Source organism: Stenella coeruleoalba (genome assembly GCF_951394435.1).
Source record: "Stenella coeruleoalba genome assembly, chromosome: 15".
Lineage (NCBI taxonomy): Eukaryota > Metazoa > Chordata > Mammalia > Artiodactyla > Delphinidae > Stenella > Stenella coeruleoalba.
This window is the reverse complement of record NC_137161.1, coordinates 15,331,994-15,350,282: the sequence shown is the minus strand read 5'-3', so window position 1 is coordinate 15,350,282 and position 18,289 is coordinate 15,331,994. Positions and strand designations below refer to the sequence as shown.

At 37.4% G+C, this 18,289-nt stretch overlaps 1 protein-coding gene across 2 annotated transcripts in view; it reads left to right on the top strand.

Moving 5' to 3' along the window:
- The window catches only part of STK4 (serine/threonine kinase 4), a 92,593-nt gene that overhangs the window by 34,299 nt on the left and 40,005 nt on the right, over positions 1 to 18,289 (top strand). The gene's annotated exons all lie outside the window — the stretch shown is intronic.

Genomic DNA, 18,289 nt, shown 5'->3' with positions numbered 1-18,289 from the left:
ACAGTATTAATGCACTGTTACAAAAGAAAGTAGTTCACCCCTAAGTCCTCTCACTCCAGCAAAGAACTCCTTTTCTTGACCATATGCCTGTATAGTTCCTATATGGTAATAATTTGCTTAGATATTCTAATTTCTGATTAATTTCTCCTGAATAAGCATATACATTTTTCATGTTGTTGCATAGTCCTTTTTATATTTATCACACTTAACAGTGTTTTTTGATCATTTACCCATTGCTGGGCATTTTGGTTGTTTCCAGTTTTTCACTAGTACAAATAACTCTGCAGGGAACATCCTACATACAAATTTTGCCTTCCTTTTAATGTTTCCTAGGAAAAATTTCCAGAAGTGTTTGAACAATTTAACGTGCAGGTATTGCTATATTGTCCTCCAGAAGGTTTGTACCAGTTTACCTTCCACAAGGATTAGTAGCAGCTATCAGTATCCTTAGTTTCTTCCCTTTACAGCCATTTCTCCATTATATTTTCCATTTTTTAAAATCTCTCTGTGCCATTTTCTGGGTGTTAGCCCTGGATTCATCTTCTAATTCCATAATTCCTTTTTGAGCCATGTCTAATCAGCTGTTTGACCCAGACATGGCGATTTTTCCGGTGGCTAACATTTGCTATGGTCACATGGCTAGTAAACGCGGGAGCTGGGAATTCGAAGAACTCCGAAGTCTATGGTCTTTTCATTCTACTGAACTTCTGATTTGTTCTGGAAGCCTACCCTTATGTTAATGGGCATTAGATCCATAATATAAAACCCATGAAAATTCATGGTAAGACTGGTGCTGGCTTTTGAGGGGATTCTAAAGATACCTTTTTTTTCTTTTTAAGAAACAGTTGTTTTTTTTTCTTTTTTTTTAACGTATATATATATCTATTCTTTTTCGAATTCTCTTCCCATTTAGGTTGTTACATAATATTGAGTGGAGTTCCCTGTGCTATACAGTAGGTCCTTGTTGGTTATCCATTTTAAATATAGCAGTGTGTACATGTCAAACAATTGTTTTTTATATATAAATTATTTATTATACCCAAGAAGATAGACATTATAACTGTTAATAATAATCATTAATGATTAGGCACTTAATATCTACCAGGTACAGTGCTTAATCCTTTATAAGCATTTCATATATTTTAATCATTACAACCGTGATGTGTGGTGTTTTCATAGCCCGCCCCTGGCCTTTTACAGAAGCAGAAACTGAATTGCAAAGAGACTAAGTAACTTGCTCATGATTACATAGTGAGTAACAGAAGAGCCAAGACCTGAAGCCAAATACGTTTGATTTCAAAGCTCATGCTCTTAACCATTATATTATCCTGCTCCTCAGCAGAGCCCCTTTATTAAGTTGTTAAGGGACAGGACCAAGGCTCATGTTACAAGGGCATCTGATGGCAAGTCTCAGCTTGCAGTGTCCCTTGCTGGTTGTTTGAATAGCTAGCCTCGCTCTGTGTCTGCCCAGGATTTCCAGACACAAAGGGCACAAGGTTTTCAAAGGGAACCTGCCTCTGATGATTTTGTTACATCTGAGGGAGTATGTTTTGGTTGTGTGTATCTGAATCTACCATAAAGAATCAGATTGCGGTTGGAGGGAGGGTTAGAGTGGGGTGTGATTTGATTGCTTTATGAGAGACCCCAAGAATACCTGTCAGAACCATAGAGGTAAACCATTGTCCACACTACTTTGAAAACCCGTGCCTGGATAAGCTATCAGTTTGGGGATTTTGGAAGGCTTCTCCTGTTTGTCTGTGTCACTAGGTTTTTTTGCATTAGGACCATAGAAGAACTTTGCCCTCACTATTTGAAGGGCACATTCCTGAGGTGACTTGAGAGGTTCTGTGTCAGTGTCAGGGTCCTTGTACTTTCTCTGGGCCGGCAGAGGGAGCTCTGTCATAGGTTATGAGTTTAAATGGTGTTCCCACTTGTGTCCACAAATCCCCTTTCTATGGAAGGCTTCATTCTAGATCAAGACTGTTATTTATTTATATTTTAACATCTATTTTAAGTAACCACAGCAGCACTAGAGCAATGTCTTTATTTTAGGTAGGAGATTGGATACCTCATACTTGGCAAAGTTCAGATAAGACTGAAGTCAGTTAGAACGTTTCAAAATAGTTTAAACTTTTCCTTTCTCTTCCCACATTTCTCAGTAGACCTTAACCAGAACTGATGTTTTCTTTCTGCAGCGTGGTACCACGCATATAGTTTTGAACCTGTCATCAGCTAAAATGGCCCTAACAAAGTAATTGAATACATTAAAAAAAATAAAACTTAAAATTCTTGTGCAGAACTGACTTGGGAAAAGTTATTATTTTGTTGTTGTTGTTTTTGTTTTTTTGCGGTACGCAGGCCTCTCACTGTTGCGGCCTCTCCCGTTGCGGAGCACAGGCTCCGGTCGCGCAGGCTCAGCAGCCATGGCTCACGGGCCCAGCCGCTCCGCGGCATGTGGGGTCTTCCCGGACCGGGGCACGAACCCGTGTCCCCTGCATCGGCAGGTGGACTCTCAACCACTGCGCCACCAGGGAAGCCCGGGAAAAGTTATTTTATGTATCAAAATAAACATTAACGATGACAGTTTATAGCTTTTCTTGTGTAGCCTCTTTAGTTTTCGTTTAATTTATTTCCATGTTGACTATACAAGTCTGATGCTTACTTTGCGAGTAGCCTTTGCCCTTTTTCTTTTCTTTTTCTTTCTTTTTTTGTTATTGGTTTGCAGTGGTTCTTTATATGTTGGATACTAATTTTTTTATTAGTTATGTGCATTGTAAATATTTTCTCCCAGCTTGTGACTTGTGCTTTTAATTTTTCAGGATATTTTCTTAGAAAGCAACTTTTGTTTTCATGAAATCACATTGGTCTGAATTTTCTTATACTGTATTTTTTTTGTGCCTTCTTTAAGAATTCTTAATAATATATTTAAAGAATTTTTGTTTTATATTGGAGTATAGTTGACTTACAATGTTGTGTTAGTTTCAGGTGTACAGCAAAGTGATTCAGTTATACATATAAATATATCTCTTCTTTTTCAGATTCTTTTCCCATATAGATTATTACAGAATATTGAGTAGAGTTCCCTGTGCTATACAGTAGGTCCTTGTTGATTATTTTATATATAGTAGTGTGTATATGTTAATCCCAAACTCCTAATTTATCCCTGCTCCCTACCTTTTCCCTTTGGTAACCAAAAAATTCTTAATAATATCGTAATAACTTTATATGGTGATAGATGTTTACTAGACTTATTGTGGTGATCATTTCATAATGTATGCAAATGTCAAATCATTATGTAATACACCTGAAGCTAACATAATATTGTATGTTGACAATATTTCAATTAAAAAAAGAAATTCTTTCCTACCCAAATGTCTTAGAAACAGTCTCCAATTTTTTTTTCTAAAGGTTATAAAGTTTTACTGTTCACATTTAGGACTTTATTTAATATATCAGGATTTGTTTTTTAGTTTACAGTATGAACTGTAGTCATCTTATTTTATTTCTTCCATCTGAAAGACTCACTTTCTCCCTCCATTCAGATCTTTGGTCCTGTTACCTTCTCAGGCCTTCCTTGACCATCTATCAAAATAAATTCCCCTTCCCCTTTTTATTTTTCTTTCAATACAGATTACTCTTGAAATTTATATCATTATTCTTCCATGTAAATTTTAGCATTGGGGGCTTCCCTGGTGGCTCAGTGGTTAAGAATCTGCCTGCCAATGCAGGGGACACGGGTTCGAGCCCTGGTCTGGGAAGGTCCCACATGCCGCGGAGCAACTAAGCCCGCGAGCCACAACTACTGAGCCCGTGTGCCACAACACAACACTGAAGCCCGCATGCCTAGAGCCCATGCTCCACAACAAGAGAAGCCACTGCAATGAGAAGCCAGCTCACCACAACCAAGAGTAACCCCCACTCGCTGAAACTAGGGAAAGCCTGCGTGCAGCAATGAAGACCCAACGCAGCCAAAAATAAATAAATTTATAAATCTTAGCATCGGTGTATCAAATTTTGTAAAATACCACTGGGATTTTGACTGAATACACAGATTAATTAGGCAGAATTGCCATCTTTATGATGTTAATTCTTTCTGTTCATGAACATGGTTTATCTTTCCATCTGTTTGGCTTATATCTTCTTTTCGTAGATAACTTTATAATTATATCTATAAAGATGTTTTAGACCTTTTGTTAAATTAATTTTTATGGATTTTTTTTGTTCTAATAGGTTTTCTGGAGTTTTTTTTTTTTTATGAAGACAGTCTGTGAATTAGTTTTTCCTTTTGATCTTTATACTTATATATTTTTCTATCTTACTAAGACCTGCAATAATAGAGGTGGTAATGGGCATTCTTGTCTTATTCCTTATCTTAAAGAAAATTCTTCTAATAATTTACCATCAAGTTTGATTTTGTAGTAGGTTTGGTGTAGGTACCCATTATCAGGTCTATTTCTAGTTTAAGAGATGTCTTTTCTAATCAAAATTGTTGTTAAATTTTATTCTTTGATTTTTGAGTTGAACACTTAGCTGTTTAATTTTCTTGCTTACTAATGTATTCAGGTAACGTAATTTTTTCTCTAAGTTCAGTTTTCACTGCATCCCATAAGTTTCATATGTGGCACGTTGTAAATACTTTTTCCCAGCTTGTGATGCTTTGTGCTTATTACATATTTCTTTTTTAACCCATGAATTATTCAGAAGTGCTTTTTAAAAACCAAATTGTATGAATTTTTTTAACTGCTTATTTTTAATTTTCAATTTCAGAGAATTGTGGCTAAAGAACACAGTCTGTGTGATACCAGTTTTTTTTTTTTAAGATTTTTTGATGTGGACCATTTTAAAAGTCTTTATTGAATTTGTTACAATATTGCTTCTGTTTTATGTTTTGGTTTTTTGGCTGCTAGACATGTGGGATCTTAGCTCCCCAACCAGGGATCAAACCCACACTCCCTGCATTGGAAGGTGAAGTCTTAACCACTGGGCCGCCAGGGAAGTCCCCGATACCAGTTTTTTGATATTTTCTTGCGACATTTGTGGCCTAATATGTCAGTAATTTTTAAGTGTTGTTTGTGTGCCTTAGAATGTGTGTTTTCTAATTGTTTGTAGGAATCTATATATATACAGTAGATTTAGCTTGTTAATTGTCTTCAAATATAGCTATTCCCCACTAATTTTTGATACTTGATCTTTTGGTTTCTGAGGGAGATATGTTAAAATTGTTACTCTGTGGTTGTGATTTGTCAATTTTTGTTAATTCTGAGACATATTTGGGGGGAGGACTTTTGTATTTTGAGGTTGCATTGTCTGATGCATATAGATTTAGAATTGTTAACTCTTCCTGGGAATTGTTCCTTTTATATTTGACTTTCACACCTTCCCTGAGATATGGGTCCACTAGTTATGAGCTTCCTGCCATACAGAATGAGGAAGTTCAAGTTAAAAGTTCAACGTCTTGTCTAAAGTCACCCTAGATGACAAACCTTTGACTTCTAGTCCTCATTGCTACTGTGGTGGAGGGCTTCTTGTTAAATATTGTGAAAAGCCTGCCTTTCTTGTCTTTTGACACCTGTTTCTAGGATCTTCAAACTTAAAGCTTTTGTGATGTTGGTGTTTGGATTATCAAGACTCATAGCTGTGATAACAGACAAGGTTTTATAGCTAGGTAGATGGACTGAAGTGTGATAATGCAAATGTGATAAAGTGTTAACATTTGAGGAATCTGGGTGAAGGTTATCTGGATAGTCTTTGTAACATTGGAAGGTTTTGTATATCTGATATGTCAGCATAAAACATTACATGATTTTTAATTCATGATTTTCAGTTTTTCGAAATAAACCTCAAGAGGCTAACTTGGGATAGTTCATAAATTTGAAAGAGTTTTACTTAAGAGTTGCCTAATAAAATAGTATCTTGAGGTTGTTCGTTTTTACTGATTCAGCTATTACATGTCATTAATATTGACAGAAATTTGTGCTTTAGAAAACCAAGCATATCACACAGGTTTAGGAAAATGTTAATTTTTTTAATTAGTAATCCTTTTATTGAAAAAATTATATTGTGTCCATTTTTAAAATTGAGGTATAGGTATTTTATAATGTGTTTCAAGTATACAGCAAAGTGATTCAGTGATATTAATTATTAATAATGTCATTCAAAGTAGTATGTCGGACACTGAATATCATTAGTAGTGCTATGAAAAGAATGAAATTTTGTGCATATTGCCATCTGTGTATTTTATATTAAATTATATGTGGGGTTTTTGTTGGTGTGTCTTAATATGCAGAAAAATTACTTCACCATTTCATTATCAAGCGAACATTTTTTTTTGAAAGGAAGAGAATTTCTCCTGTTTTAGTTGATCATTATCAAATAAGATATTTAGCAGCAAAAGTGAGAACTTCTATAAGTAGAGAAAGAATCCAAGCTTTCAAAACATATTAAAAATAGGTTGTCAAATAAACTACATTATTATACTTTAATAATACTTTAAATATCAAGTGTCTTTGAAAACCACAAAAAAACTTCTTTTTTCAGAGGCAGAGATAACAAAAAAATCCTGGCGCAACTGATCCCGAATTGCATAAATTTGTAGTTTAGCAGTTAAATGCTTTTGCCCCAAATGAGGAAATGACAAGTCAAAGGATGGCCACTTAAAATATGTACCTCATCTACTAAAGATTTGACAGGCAACAGGTCTCCCTTCCAAGACTCATTGGCTATGATATGGTTTTCTTGTCCTCACTGCCTTCCCAAGAGATACATGGCAGCCGGTTCCCCCTCCTTATCTCATGGCTTATTAGGCCACCGGGATGCAGAACTTGGACCACTGAATTGAAAGATTGTTTCCACTGACTCAAGCCTTTTAAATTAGATTCAGTGAACTAAAGGGAGTGAGTGGATGATTTCTATTTCAAACTTAAATTTCTAATTGTATTCTAGTGAATCTCTTTGAAATAGAATCTTAAAGCATCGTGGCGTAATTAAGTTAGAGCAACTCAGAACCATGTTTTGGGTAAACTGCTGTGATAGTATTATGTGTTAAAAACGTTATGTATTTATAGTTTCCCAGAAAGTCCTAGGTCTCACGAAGGCACCTATTGTTCCTGTGAGTTTCCTCATGTTAAAACCAAAGTCCAGGATCTTGTTAAAATGATTTTATTTCAACACCATCGGTCAGATGCTAATTTCAGAGCTGTGTAAGATGGAAATTCTTGACTCACAGCCTATCTTCTTTCCACCTGCAGTTTTTTGAAGGGGATTGTTATAACAGTGACTCCCTTGTGTGTTCTCTATCTCATTCTCTCTAACTCAGATTATAACATTTGCAAGGACAGTTACTAGGACATAAAGTACTACAGGTATTTTAATGCTTCTTTTACTATAATAACCTTACTGTCTGATTTCAGATCCCCTCAGGATGTTTAAAACTATCATCAGAGAATATTAAGTGTCCATGTATCTTTGCCACTCACTGTCAGCATCATATGAGAATTTCAGATAGCATTAGTGTGCTTATACGTACCAAAGCTAAAACTTAAAACGTAGTTTGGTTAGAAACATATCTCTCAATAAGGGTAGGAGAAAGAAAAAGGAGTAGCGGAAAGAACATTAATTTTTGGAATCAGAGTCTTTGATTTGAAACTTGGCTCAGAATTTTATAAACTTTGTCAGCTTTGACAAGCTATTTCCTTTTTTTGCGGTACGCGGGCCTCTCACTGCTGCGGCCCCTCCCACTGCGGAGCACAGGCTCCAGACGCGCAGGCCCAGCGGCCATGGCTCACGGGCCCAGCCGCTCCGCGGCATGTGGGATCCTCCCGGACCGGGGCACGAACCCGTGTCCCCCGCATCGGCAGGCGGACTCTCAACCACTGCGCCACCAGGGAAACCCCAGCTATTTCCTTTTTTGAGCCTCAGTTTCCTACCGTGAAAAAGTGAAGCATAAAAGTTCCTATTTTGTCAGGTTGTTAAGATGATAGGAGATAGACATGGAAAACGCTTAGCATAGAAATGCTTAAAAATGGTAAGTAGTATAGTAAGTATATAGTAAATAATGGGTCTTTTAGTGTATGACAGTGGTTTTTTTTCATTGGACCTAAAAATTCCTTCAACCTGAGCTACATTTCTACATCCTAACTCCTTTTCTCTTGCTGGTCATGTTTTTTACTTTTTTTTAGTTTGTACCCTTGGTATTAACTGGTGTTTTGTAAGTTCCACTTCTGTGTCTAAGCACTGGCGTGAAGATGGTTGATCTAAAGGAAGGTCACTTGTCAGTTTCAGTAATATTTTTAAAATGTGCTGAGGAGAGAGAGAGAGATTGATTCACATTCCTTGGTAACAGGATAACACGTTTTGAGAATCTGTTAAGCAGTAGCTCAGAATATAAGATGGTAGATTATAAAGAAGGCTAGACTTTGAATCTATGTGAGCCTTCCTTTGTGAAGTTTCAAACTATTATCTTAAAACTGTGAAATTTATTACTGACTGGATTTTTTTTTCCATCCCTGAAAGATAATCAGTGGGGTTCACTGTGCATTTATCAGAATCTCCCTCTAGGGTGGGATTTACAGCAGAAGAGCAGAGATCTTGGTCCTCAGACTTTTCTCACAGTTACACAGATAATTCAAGGTCATCCTGCCAGAGTGGAGGCTAAATCCTAATTGTTTGTGCAGTTTTTCTAATTATGTCCAGATGCTGGGCTCACTTTTATCTTTGGAAACCGTTAACATTCTTGATTCTTTTGGGATAAGCCAAAAAGCACAGACATGTGGTGCCTGAAAATTCATTCAAACCACCTGCCAGACCACATGTTAGGATATGAAAGTACCAGATCTCAGTGTGACATGGCTGAAAGGCTCAAGGCCTGTCTTTTGAGGAAGATAAGGTGCTGCTCCATTAGAGTTAAATTGGTAAAAGGAGAGCCAAGAATAGCCATGGGGGAAATCTATTTTCCAAAAGAGAGCAGTAGCGGGGTAGTGATGAAGAATAAAGGAAAAAGTCCAAAAGATATACTTTGGCTCTTATACCTAAGAAGCAGATAAATCGGTTTTGATCAGTTAGGGGAATATATTTTTCTGGTGCTCTCAGCTGTTCTGACCTGCTGACTCTTGCTCAGCAAGAAAATGGAGATACATTTTGATGAATTTAAATGAGTCCCAAAGAAAAAGTAGATGATTCTCTTAAGTGTTTATGCTCTAAAAAAAATATCAGCTTGGAACGAGTATTTGTTAAAAATAAATATTTAATACCCACCAAAAAGTATTTATTAGGTAGTCACTATGTGTCGTTACTGTGTAGTGTACAGAAACCAAATGACGTGTTTACTGCTGACCAGGAATTTGTAGATTAAAAGGGGAAGATGACATTTGTCATCATCTAATATGTATGGAGTGCCTACTGTACTATTACCGTTCTTTCTAATTCCTTACATGCCTGGAACATTACTCCGGGTGCCTCAGATAGTGGTATTTGATGTTGACATAACTTAGTTGAGGAGCTAGGACCTCTACATATAAAGGTGGTAATATAATAATAAGACAAATGCTGGGTAAGTGGTTCAGAAAAATGGTGAAGGATTTGTGAGAACTTAGATATACAGAAAAGCTGGGGACGATATTCCAGGCAGGTACAGAGTCAGAAAGGAGGGGATATATGTTGAACATTCAGTTTGGCTGAAGTGGGTGTTGACCAGATACTGGAGGACCTTGAATGCCAAAGTAAGAAGTTTGAACTTGACTTTGTTGGTAATAGGGTAATAGAAAGACATTTTGATCAGAAAAGTGATGTAACAAAGTGGTTTTTTAGGACAGTCAGTTGGATGATATGGAGTTTGAAAAGACTGGAAACGGTGAGGCCAATTAGGAAATCGTTGCAATAACCAAGGTATGGATCGTTCTCACCGGTAAACCTTTTGTATGTATCTTTTTAGGTGTGCTGCCTCTATTGCTCTAGTTAGTAACCCCTTGAAATCTGGATTTAGATCCCTTCGAATAGACATATGGTAGCACACTAGACTTAAAGATCCAGAGCTTCATTGCCCAGAAGTCAAGTCAGTTTACACAGAGGCAGAGTTACCAAAACTGGTTCCTGGAAGAGTTATTCAAAAGTTAGACTCTGGGGAACCTTATAACTCATGGTTCTGGCAATTCTTAGTGGTTTCAAAGAACATTCAAAGGAATATTTATGGCCACATACAGAAACTTGGATAGTAACTTGTGTAATTAAATGAATTAATACATGTAAAGCACTTAGATGCCCAGTCACAAAACCAAAACCAAAAACCACACACATAATAAATGTTAGATTAAAAAACAAAACAAACAACCTTATGATAAGGCATATTATTCCAAGCCAGAAGAAAACATGTGAGGGATTATTTGAGTTGTTTTCTTGCAAGTATTCATGCTTGAAACAGAGAAGAAAATGTAGGCTTTTCCGAGTTCTCTACTTTGAACAGGTAGAAAAGAGTTATTGTAGAAATTAAGGAAAGAGTAGGTTGACCATTGTGGTTTACTTGGTGACAGTCTTGAAAATGAACATTTAAAATGGAAGGGCATAAAGTTTAATGTCTAGTGGTTGGTCATTCCAAAGGAAAAGATGGACCTCAGTCTTTGGTCAAGCTCCTGGCCAATTATGACTACCTTGGCATTGTGTTATAGTTCATGTGAATCCAGAAATAAAAGTAAACAGTAGAGAAAAGGGATCTTTCTGTTTTTTAAAAAAGAATTATTGAAATATAATTCACTCGTTTAAAGCATACAATTCAGTGTTTTTTAGTATATTTATAGAGTTATGCAACCATCACCACAGTCTAATTTTTTTAATTTATTATTTTTAATTGAGATATAATTCACATATAAAATTCACCATTCTAAGGTACAGTTCTGTGGTTTTTAAAAATACATTAGCAGGGTTGTGCAATCATAACCACTGTCAAATTCCAGACATTTTCATCATCCCCCAAATAAACCACAATCCTGTTAGCAGTCACTTCTCATTACCCTTTCCTCCATCCCCAGGCAGCCATTAACATGCTTTCTGTCTCTAAGGATTTGCCTATTCTGAATATTTTATATAAATGGAATCATATAAAATGTGGTCTTTGTATTTGGCTTCTTTCACTTAGTTTAATGTTTTCAAGGTTTATCAGTGTTACAGCATATATCAGTACTTCATTTCTTTTTATGGCTGAATAATATTCCATTGTAAGGATATACCCGATTTGTTTACAATCTAGTTTTAGAACTTTAAAAACAATTATTTATTTGGCTGCGCCAGGTCTTAGTCGCGGCACACGGGATCTTCGTTTGCGGTGCATGGGCTTCTCTCTAGTTGTGGCATGTGGGCTCAGTAGTTGTGGCATGCGGGCTCTCTAGTTGTGGCATACGGGCTCTAGAGTGCACGGGCTCAGCAATTGTTGCGTGTGGGCTTAGTTGCCCCACGGCATGTGGGATCTTAGTTCCCCGACCAGGGATTGAACCCATGTCCCCTGCATTGGGAGCCGGATTCTTAACCACTGGACCACCAGGGAAGTCCCACATAGCATTCTTCAAAGAAAAATAAATATAAGATACAGTTGCTTATGAATTTGCCCCTTTGTGGACTTTGACAGATTGTCCATTTAGCTTGCCAGTGCTGCTTACAAAGAAGAACGGGCCAGTCATAGTACAGGAATTCATGCATTCCCTGCATCAGATAAAAGAATCAGAGCAAGACATGGTGTTTTCAAAGTTCGACTTTTCTGCTGAGTTCATTCTCCCAACGGCTTCAGGTTTCTGGTATTATCATTCAGTGGAACGTCTTCATTTCCTGGGATATGTCTGAAAAAAAATACCCTGGCTCACATTGAAACAGAAAGCCCACCAGCCAGCAGAAGCCCTGGGGACAGCATTGCCTTTAGTCAGCTGGGAATGATTCTCTCACACTTTTCAGCACCGCTTGATGGTCTCGCTCAGGAGTGCCGAAAGAAGAGTCCAGGGATAAGGTTACTGGGAAAATTTCATTCCCCTAGTCTTTCTATGCTCAACCTAACGGCAGTTTGGATATGTCAAGAATTCTCATTTTGATTTTAGACAATTTGCAGTATGAAAGGCAGCTCACCAGCCTTAAAGCCTGATGATCAGGGTTCAGATCCTATCCTTGTATAACCGTAAGCAAATTTCTCATCTAGAAAGTGGAAATAATAGTACATACCTCAAAAGATGGGAGGATGAAATGAAATGAAACATTGTTGTAGCACTTGGTAGGTGCCAACAAGCACAGATCCTCCTCCCTCCTACTTTATTTACATGGTGTTCATGAAGTGTGGATGGCAACATCCTGTGGAAGCATCTGGTGGAAAACCTGAAACTTAGAAAGTATTCAATCAATGTTAGTTGAATTTGAAACCTGAGTTCCTAAAGACTGGAACTCTTTTTGTAGATATAGGTTGGTGTGTGTGGGTGTGATGGAGAGAGATTGAGACAGATCTCAGATACTGTATCAGTTAGTTTTTTCTGTGTAGCAAACCACCTCAAAACCTAGTGGTCAGGGACTTCCTTGGTGGTGCAGTGGTTAGGAATCCGCCTGCCAATGCAGGGGACACGGGTTCGAGCCCTGCTCCAGGAAGTGGAGCAACTAAACCTGTGCGCCACAGCTGCTGAGCCTGCGCTCTAGAGCCCGTGAGCCACAGCTACTGAGCCTGCATGCCACAACTGCTGAAGCCTGCGTGCCTAGAGCCCATGCTCTGCAACAAGAGAAGCCACTGCAATGAGAAGCCTATGCACAGCAACGAAGACCCAAAACAGCCAAAAATAAATAAGTAAATTAAAAAAAAAAAAAACTAGTGGTCAGCTGGAGCTGGCTGACTCCTGAAGGCTTCAGCTAAGACCACCTGGTCAAAGTCTCTCTCCACATAGTATTCTGCCATCTAGCATGCCCACTAGGTTTATTTACATGGTAATAGGATGTGCAAGCACTTTTCAAGTCCCTGCTTGCAATAAATTTGCTATTGCAGTGGCCATAGCAAGTCACACGGCCAGGCCTAGAGTCACTGTGGGAGGGCACTAGTAAAGGGCGAGGATACCAAGGCTACTTGGAATTATAGAGGCCGTTTTTGCAAATATGCTATTGTAGATACTAATTGTGATAGTAATGCAGATCTGTTTACTGAAAATTATTATCAGTCTATAAAGTCAAACTGTGAACAGGTGCTCTAATTAATTACAGTGTTATTAAGAAAATGTAGGTCACAATAGAAGTGCTATTTCCTCCAATAAACTAAGTACAGTGGTGAAGCGCCCTCCCATATAAGGAATCATTGTGGTGTAAACAGTTAACTTCTGGAATCACTAAATACAGGGATCAAAAATACACCTGTTTTTGAATGCATGTTGTTTCTTGCCAGTTGAGGTGTCTTCCCCTCTCAGTTGATTCATTCATTTCTTCAGCTTTAGTTATATAAAACATTTTAATAATCTATATCTATTGATGATATTTTTATTACAGTTTTGGGCCAAGGAGAATTTAGTCACCTCTTCCATCTATTTTTAAAAAGCCCCCCAAACACCACTAACAACAACAAAAAGAAACTCAAAGAATCAGAGACAGTCTTGTCACAAATATTTGTTGAGTAGGTCTGGTCTTTGGTTTATGTCCACGCACATCTAATTTGTGGCATATTTTAGATTAGAGACGATCAAGTGTCATCATCCCTCCAGAGTAAGAATTCCTTTTGAATGTTTATCAGTACCTAGGCAGAAATATGTTGTCATAAGCCACTGTCAAGTGATAGTATCATGGAACTTTCACAGCTGCAATGGGACACTAGAAATAATATGGTTCATGGCTTCTTTTGTAGATTGGAACCTATGGTTTAATCAAGATCATATAGTCAGGACCAGAATCTAGATCGTTGAACCCCAGGTTAGGGATTTTTGTAGTGTATTGTGCTGCCTCCAAAATCAGTTTTAGCTGTTCTGAAATCCTGTGCACGTAACGGTTTAACTAATCATTTCACTATAATTAAGTTTCTTGTATGTGTGTCCATTTTACTCCTGGGTTATACCTGAATGTGTGATTAGATTAAAAACTTCTCTTATTACAAAATTCACCATAGTTTTGGGAACATTGATTTCTAATAAATATTAGGTATAATCAGGTCCCTGATACTGATATCAAAAGGTGAAACGAAAGGCATTTTAGATAGAGTTTCTTATTTGTGACCCTTAGTTGTTGAGAGGGACAAAGAATACTAGGTATTTTAACTCCAAAAATATTAGAGATCTTTAAGTGAGTTGCAAAGGGCTATTGTTATCAAATATAGAGGAATTCAAATATGTAGAAAGCAGATGTTCTCATTTTCTCATCTAAACAGTGATAGAAATTAGACAAACAATTCTACTCTAGCTTAAGAGATGTTTCTTTGATCTTTATGACATAGTTTAGATTTAGACCATAGAGATGTTATTGTTAGTGTTTCATCTCCAGTTTAAAGACTTGAATTTCTAAAATCCACCTGTATTGCAACTGAAGGGAATTACTGAGGCATCATAGAAGTATATTGTACCAATTATACAATTTTTATTGTTGGATATGATGTTTTTTTTTAAATTATGTCTTTATGGTTTTTGTAACAGTTCCACAAAAGAACCTATTTTAAATTATCTGTTATTTCTCTCCAGAAGTTACCATTTTTATTGATGAACACATTTCAGTCATTTCTTTGTGCATTTATAGAGAAGGCTGTGTAAACAGACATGAAATGACAGAAGTAATGAGGAGAGATTGATGCATGATATATACAACTTACCCTCAAATATTGTGTGTATCTTCAAAAAAAGGAGATATTCTGTTTTGTGTGTATTTCCTAAGAAAGAGGATAAAGTGCTTCCTTGGTATAGGTGGGGGATTGTTTCCAGGACCCACCACGGGTACCAGAATCCACAGATGCTTGCAGATGCTCAAGTCCCTTATATGAAGCAGCATAGTATTTGCATATAACTTTCCCATATCTTCCTGTATACTTTAAATCATCTCTAGATTACTTATAATACCTAATACAATGTAAATGTTATGTAAATAGTTGTAAATATAATATAACTGACATGTAAATAGTTGCTGGCTTGGAGCAAATTCTAGTTTTGCTTTTTGGAACTTTCTGGATTTTTTTTTTTTCTTTTAATATTTTCGAGTCCTGGTTGGTTGAATCCACAGATGCGGAACCTGCAGATACAGAGTCAACTGTACCCTCTTTTATTACCACAATACAGTTGTCAGGTGGTGATTTTTCTAAAGAAGAGCTTTTCCCTTCTCTCCTAACCCTCTTCACTTTTAGATTATTACTCTGAGCTCATGGACTCTTTTTATTCAGTGTTTTTTGTTTTGTTTTGTTTTGTTTTTGATGCTCAGTGTCCCAGAATTTACCGGTGGGAGCCTCTCAAGGTGGCTTCTGTGTCCTATTGATATGTCCGTGTCAGTTTGTGAGTACTTGTTTTTTTTGGCACAAAAAGATATTCCAGGCTCGCTTTGTACTTTTCCTGCCCTAGACCTGGAATCAGCTATTTCTCTTAAGAAGGCTTAGCTCCTTGTGGTGGGGAATGGTATTTGGAAACCAAAATCTGAGTGCTCATTGCTAATGGGGTAGCCATCGCTTCAAGACCTTTTAATAAAAAAAGCTCAGCAAAAATTTTTTTAATAAATCATGAGTTCATGTTGATACCTCGGTTTAAATTCAACACACCAGCATTTTTTGTACCTTCTTCAGTTTCATATTTTGATAATTAAATATTGCCAGATCCCCTTCATAGGGCTTGTACTACTTTGCATCCAAATTCAGCAACGTATGAGAGTGCCTGTGTTGCCACGTCCTTACCAGCAGATGGGGTGTTATCAAGCTTTTGACTTTTGCCAAATTGAAATGTAAGAAATCGCATCTCCAAGTAATTTTGATTTGAATTTCTCTCATGAGTGAACCTACACGTTTTTTTCATGTTTAAGGACTAATTGGGTATCTTTGTGTGTATACTATCTTTAGCCCATGTTTCTACCTTTTTTTGGGTCTTCTTTTCCTTAATTTTTGGAATTCTTTATATATTTGGGAGCTTATCTTCCTAAGATATAAAGAACTCTAAAATTTATTTTTAAAAGAAAATTTTTTTAAAACCTTTATGGTTACTTGTTGCCAATATTCGAGTTCGTCATTTGTCTTTCATCTTGGCTTATAGTGAATGTGTGCTTAATTTTTATTTTTTAATTTATTTTATTTTTGGCCGTGCGTCAGATCTTAGTTGCAGCAGATGGGATCTTCGCTGAGGCATGCATGATCTTCCGTTGCGGGGTGCGGGCTCTTCCTTGTGGTGCGTGGGCTTCTCTCTAATTGTGGCACACAGGCTTAGTTGCCCTGCGGCATGTGGGATCTTAGTTCCCCGACCACGGTTCGAACCCGTGTCCCCTGCATTGGAAGGTGGATTCTTAACCACTGGACCACCAGGGAAGTCCCTATTTGTGCTTATTAATTTTTAAAAATCTGTGATATTTCCTTCACACAAAGAAAACATCCTTTTTGTTTTTTTAATTGCATCTGGGTTTTTGTCATGGCATGTTAAAAAGCCTTTTTCCTCATTCAGGTTTTAAACACATTGCATTCACGCATGTTTTCTTCTAGTACTTACGGTTTCCATTTTTACAGTTAGAGCTCTTATCCATTTGGAGTTTTCCTGGTTGAAGATATGAGGTGTGGATACAATTTAATCTTTTTTCAAACAGCTATCCAGTTGTTTGGATATCCATTTGGGCTTTCTGCTTTGTTTCTAGCCTTTCTATTCTCTTCAGCTGGTCTGAACCTAGTATCTGGTCCGGATTTGTTTTATGGCTGCACCGTGTGGCATCTTAGTTCCCCAACCAGGGATTGAATCCACACCCCCTGCATTGGGAGCGTGAAGTCTTAACCACTGGACTGCCAGGGAAGTCGCAGAATATTTTGTATAAAAGTACACTGCATACTGCGTATTTCAGCCATCTATAGCACTGTCACAGCTGCTCGGCTCAGGAGGCCCTCTAAACGCCCCTTCTGATGTGTAGGATTATGGGTAGGTTTGCTACAGAGTTGTCTCCAAGCCAGCCTTCTCCTCTGGTGGTCCCAGAGGAAGGCACTGATCAAAAGGACTTTCCATCCGAACTTGTCAGGAAATTCAAAACACCCCCATTTTTACAAGTTTTGTTGCATTTCCTTCAGAACTGTATTATGAAATAATACCTTAAATTTAATTTAAAAAGTAAACAAAATAAGCGTGAAAAGCACTTAACATCGTACCTAGAACAGACAAAACAAAACAGACATTCAGCACATAATTGTTGACTGGTCCTAGCACATATTGTGTTTGATCCCTAATAAATGAGGGGGCAACAGTGAAGTAAGCTATTGGCAGCATCTGGAAGTGGGCAAATCTGAGATTGGCTGCTGTTGAACTTGGCAGTGGTGATGGTGAGTAAGATGACAAATATCTGAGAGGCAGTCAGGGCGCTGGCTCGAAACTGGGACTAGGCAGATGTCAAGAGATAAGACTGCCTGGAACAAGGGTTCTTGGAGAGGAAATACTTGCTGTTCTTTATCTCCTGGACCATTACCCATTCACTTCTTAAGGCTCTGAACCTTCTGGTCCTTTATTCTGGTTCCTGGGGGAAAAGGCAGTATAAATCCACATGTTCATGCAAAGTACTGAAAAAAAAACTTCTGTACTTCCCAGTATAAGACTGCCGTGAAGTAGGTGCATTCAGCTAACTAGGTTTTTAAGTCATGCCAGGTAAAGTTATTCTTTCGGTGATTGTTACTAGTTCTAACTAGTAACTGCTGTATTCTGCTCTCATATGGTAACTGCTGTTACATAACTACTGATTCTGCTCTGCTATATAGCTACCCTGCTATGTGACTGCTAACCTAAGCCCTTCTACCAGTCTTCCCTGACCACCCATCTTGCAAGATTTCTTCATCTCCTGGGCACATGTAACTCTTACAGTCAGTTCTATCTATTTAATATTTATCCTATACTGTCTTCTTTTAAAAAATATTTAAAAGAATTAAATAAAATCACCTATAATCCTACTATCAGAGACAAATCCTGTTAACATTTTGGTATATTTTTTTCTAGTCTTTTTTTTTTCTCTTATGTGTATGGTTTTACAGAGTTGAGATTGTACTGTATATATAATATCTTATTTTTTTCTCCTTTATCATATTTAAAAGTTATATAGGGCTTCCCTGGTGGCGCAGTGGTTGAGAGTCCGCCTGCCGATGCAGGGGATGCAGGTTCGT